Genomic DNA, 5,620 nt, shown 5'->3' with positions numbered 1-5,620 from the left:
TTGGCTGTTTTGTTTTGTCTGTATAATATATTTGGCCAGGAGTGTTGGGGTTACAAAAGGAAGAGAGTGAGGCATGGGAGCATGGAGACCATTGTCCTGTGTCTTCTATGATTCTACTGCAATATCTTGTTCTAAGATAGGGGTCTGACATTCTGCATACAAGGCTACCTGCAAAGGGCATGGCTGCCTTTGCTGCCACTTTTCCTGGATATTTACTTAGCTTAGGTTAAAATGAATTAATTTACGTCATTAACTGTTTCTCCAAATTTACTTTCCCAGAAGGCCAGACTGAGAGTCCCCACCATTGGTTGTGTCACTTTAGGAAAGTCAACTGTGTGAAGCGGTGATGCTGCAAGCTTGGATGGAAACAGATTCAGTGCATATCCAGGACTGAACTGCACTGTTCTGGGCATATGCCTGCCTCAGCAGTGCCACAAGGAGGCTGGCAGGGAGGCTGGGATGCAATCAAGAAGGGCTACTCAGCAGAGTTAGGGAGAGTAAAGGAGACTCTATGGATCTGTTCTTGGGACAGGACCTCAGGAACTTGATGGAACAAACTTGGTGACAATTTCTTGTGTCAGGAGTGGAATAGTACATACTTCTAGCCTTGACATAGTGCTGAGAACACCGCTAGAGTGCTGGCCTGATTCAGTAGATGTGGCCAGTGCTCTCTTGGGAACCGTGCAGCCATGTGAAGAAGTTGACTGATCACAGGCACTGGTAGACAGTATGTGACTGTGACAGAGATCATTCACTGAGATCCTGGAAAGGGTATCTCAGCTGTAGTCATGCTTCCTTGGGAACAGGCAAAGGAGCCCAAGGGGGCTTGGGTGTGAACTCTGCACTCAGCCTGTTTTTTCTCTGCCCTCTCATTACTGCATACTGATATCCTACAGTTAGCCTTGCTGTGATGCCTGTAATATCACACTCACACACTCACGCATGCACTTATGCACACACACAAACACACCTGGCATTGAGTTGACTTCCATTTTTTTGCTCATAAAGCACATTACTGTGTCCCACAAAATGCACATCTTTCACCCTCTTCATGCTGATTAAAAGAGACTAAAGCATCATCGAGTTGCCTCAGAGCCCCCAGCAAGATGCTAAGCTGATGTTGGAGCTACAAAGAACTGTCTATGATCCTTAGAGCATTCAAGGGGATGATCAGAGATCTATTGTATGCCCTGGGCATTAAATTCCAACTGAAGCAGCTGAACACTAAGTATGTACCCAGGAGTCCCACTGCCCTTAGTGTAGCTCTTCAGTTTGACAGCCACCTCCCACACAATGAAGCTAATTATTTTTCCCCCACTAGCCATGGCCTTTTGAAACAGAGCAGAGCTGACTGTGGTTTAACTGACCTTATTTTCCTTTCTAACACCCCAGCTACCCTTTGTGTTGCCACAATCAGTAAGGGTGGGTTTGACTTTGAGCATTTTCCAGGAAGCAACCACATTGACCAAGAAGGCAAACAAAGATGCCTGAGAAAATGAAGCCATCAGCCACAGCAGCACCAGCCTGCACACCATCAGCCTCCAGTGTCCCCTCCTCCCCTGCAACTGGTGCTCTCTCGGCACTGCTGAGACTGAGAGCCCAGGTAGACTCCGGAAGAAGGTTGTTGAGAGATTTGAGAAAACAGAGACATTGCCTGTGTCCTGGCTAGTCACAGCCTCACAAAGCTGCTGTGGATTGTTAGTTTCCAGCATCTGCATCTGCTCCTCCCACTGTAGAAATAGTTCCATGTCTGTAAAGCAGGGCCAGGAGCTTGGCCTGAAAAGGCCTAATCAACTCAGAACCATCAAAGGGTTAACTTAAATCTAATCTCCAAGTCTCATGCATTGTTCCAAATGTGCAGCTCTGTTTGCTTTCCAACAGAGCCAGCTTTGTTAACTCGGGCTGATTGTAAACAACCTGTCCAACACTGAAGTTAGGTATCATTTTCATTCAGATGTAGAAGTTCTAACTTTGTGCCCATAAAAAGGGTGTGGAACACACACTTAACTTTCACTCAGATGCCACATGTAAAACATTTTGTTTAATATCTCTGCTTATAGAAATGCAGGCATGGCTAGCAGGTGCCCTGCTTGCTGGTATTATTGCACAGTAGAAAATGGGAAAAGGATAGGAATAGACACATGTAAACAGAACTATAAACAGGACATATAAACAGATGAGATGCTTGTATTCAGATGAGATGCTTATATTCAGAAAAAAATGAATTGTTGCCTCAGTGAGATGTTGTTTTATACTTGGAAGGTTAGTATAGCTCTGAAGTCTGACAGGCCTCGTGGGGGTTCACATACACCTGGGCCGCAGAGCTAAGTGGGCTCTCTGTGAATGGTGACTGGGCATATCTTTTCAGTATCACTAGAGAACGTGGATAAGACTCTGTCTGTGATTGTACATATGTGCATGTGTGTGCATGTCTATGTAGAGACAACGCCAAGTGTTGACTCTCAGGGCAACAACCCCAAGTGTTGTCTATCTTTTTTATTAAGACTGAGACTCTCAGTGGACTGAAACTTGGCAAGTATGCTAGGCTGACTAGCCAGTGAACACCAAGAATATGTGTGTCCCAGCCTCCTCCTGAATTTACAAGCATGCATCACCATTCCTGGATTCTTATGAGGGCTCTAGGGATTACCAAAGCCTTCCTCGTTGTAAAGTTTATTCGTGAGAAAAAGAAATAGAGAGCAGTGAACATTAATACTGGAGAAAATTCTGAGGTGTGTTGCCTGGAAGTTTTCACTTTGATTTGTAACTGAGATGTGGAGTTTCTGAAATTACTGTATTTATAGCTGAGAAGTGTTTGAAGTACTGTTTTCCTGTGCACAGTAGGGTATGCAGACAAACCTAAAGAAACTTGTCAATGAGATTTTCCCTGTGTGAGGTGGGTGCAGCACACTCAGCTGTTTCTTAAAGACCTGCCATTGGGTAAGACATTGGGTAATTACGCAAAGATCTTTCCAAGAAAGGCTACTGTTGCACAGGACTTTCTGTGTGGGGGGGTATAAAAACTTTATTTTCTACTGGCTTGCCATGGGTGCAGAATTTACACAGGACTTTCTCTGTGTGGACATATAAAAACTTTATTTTCTACTGAGTTACCATGTGTGCAGACTCTCATTTCTGAATTTATTTCATGCCAACATGAGCTATTCAGTGCAGCATCCTGATTGGTGGACAGGAAGTCTGTGTGGGACTTGGCCTTGCTTGAACAACCCTGTGACAGGTTGGCCTCTAGCTCTATAATTTTAGGAACAGCATAAATCCAGGAGCAAAGGTAGACAGACCATTCTCTTGAGCAGTTCCTAGCCTAGTGAGGAAGGTTTTCCTAAGGAATACCTTGTTTTTGCTCCATAACCAAATGCTTTAGAAAGAAATAGTTGGCCCTTGAAGCCAGACAGCCTGGGCTCAAATCCTATGGGTAAGGGACTATCGCAAAGTCCCTTACCCATCTCTGCCTCACTTTCCCAACCTATGAAAGGTCACTTGTGTGTGTCTCATTGAATACAAATGGGACAGAAAATAAGGCAACACATACCTGGTGTACACTGAACACGATCAGGGTTCTTCATTGGGTTTCTGCAATTGACTTTGCAACTGCATAGAAATCTGAAATTAATTTGAGTGTGTTCTCCAAAAGATAGTTACATTTCTGCACAAGATTAAACCATACATGTAATATGTGTTTCAAATAGTTGGGAGAAAAAATATTGAATGTTTTCAAAGACTGAAGAGTATTTGAGGGAAAGATACATTTGCAATTATTCAAAAATTTTACAGTATACACATTTATCAAGCCATCACATGGGATTCTGTAATTACATTTTATGTATCACTGTGGGAGAGGAAAGACAGACCAACTTTCTTAGGCTTTTAAATGACTTTGAAATGTGGTTCCTGATCCAGGGTCCTCCCACTAAACCACATGACTTCCCTATGTATGGCAGTTTTGGTGAACAAGTCTTGCATGAAGAAGGATGAATAACTGTCTTCCTCCCCAGCAATGTAGCTGGATTCATCAGTCTTCGACATGGTGAGTCTAAGGACCTCAGAGCCTGAGTGTGGAAGAGCTAAGTCTCAAAATGCTGTTCACACCCAAGAGCATTGGTAATGTCCTTGTGGTACCTGCAGCCCACATTCATTAGTGCTTGTGCAGAATGAGCAGGTTAAGTACTCAGAGGTCAAGTTGGAGCTTCTACTGATGGCAGTGGGAGAGAATACTGTGATCCCATACTAGGGCACATTTCTTTCCCAAAGAAGAAAGACTGAGAAATTGGTGAACAACAGATGACCCATGTGTATGTAAGGAAAACATAGACAATTTGAGTGTCAAGTCATTTGCTTTATTTTTTTTCAATTGAGAGTTACTTTGAAGAAGGTACATGATATTGGATAAATTATTTGTGTCTGTAAAACAAATACACTGAATTCAGAGGCACCTCATTTTAAAATATGACTGTCATTTGAAAATCAGTTAATTTAAATTTTCTAATCTATAGGCTAGAATTATACTCACATCAAAGGACTCTTAGAGAATCATAATTTGCCTGGTGTGTGATAGAAGCTGAGCAGCTACCTATGCTCACTTTAGGTGTTTGTGTGGGATGTGTGGATGGGATAATCCAGCATTTCTAAGGTAGAGTCAGGAACATGTCTCAAGAACAATGCTTTATTAACCCATTTTATGTGCCTAGCTATGGGGGACACACTGTTCTAACTTTCTTCTATGGGAGGAAACTATGGTATGGCTTAACCCTCAGACTTGGGTCTACAGTCCATGTGTTCATCTCTTCCATCACCTTTCCTCTCTGGAGTTTGGGCAGCTCTCCTGGGAACAGTGTGAGGAGTGGGGAGCATGATACTGTGACACAGGCACAGAGTTGATCACACAGCTTACATCCTACTAGAGCTTTTCCTGTTTCCTTAGCAATGACTTAAACCCAATGACCCTGGCCTAGTTTCTCCTGAGAGAACATTCATTTTGGCTTCTGCACTTGACTGCAGCTTCTAGGACCCTCTGCTCCAGAAAATTGTCCCAACTGCCATCTAAGGGACAGACTTAGGAATATACTTTTGGACCTTGTTACAAACAAGCATTGTGTGTCATAGCTTGTTGTCATGTTGCTTTGCACCTTGAACCTTCAATCACTGTCACAAATAAAAGCACACATCGTATCAAGAGTAGACCTGATTTTTATTGTATTTTGCAAAACAAAGCACAGAGTTCAAGTTCAAATAAGGTCCTTCAGGGCATGTGAAGTAGAGGCTTTTAGGGCATTATCTGCTTCAAGAGCATGAATTGGGGGTTACTAGAAGCTGCAGTTTGTTTGTGTTAGGGCTGTGATGCTCTGGGTTCTTGGTTGGGGAGATGGGGCCTGATATAGGATGGAAGAGGATGGGTGAGCTCTTCCATGGGCTACTATTTGTTGTAGAGTGGAGTTGATCAGTTTCTTCTCTGTCTTGAAAACATTTGCATAGTAATGATACAAAATTCCACATATGTGACCTTGAGGAGGTCAAAGCAGTAAGCACATCCAGCTAGACCCTCAGAAGATATGAGGAGCAAAACAAGGATGAGGGCACCATGACCCTCCCATTTCATCATCCA

Source organism: Cricetulus griseus, chromosome 3 (genome assembly GCF_003668045.3).
Source record: "Cricetulus griseus strain 17A/GY chromosome 3, alternate assembly CriGri-PICRH-1.0, whole genome shotgun sequence".
NCBI classification, from domain to species: Eukaryota; Metazoa; Chordata; class Mammalia; order Rodentia; family Cricetidae; genus Cricetulus; species Cricetulus griseus.
This window is presented reverse-complemented; position numbering follows the sequence as displayed.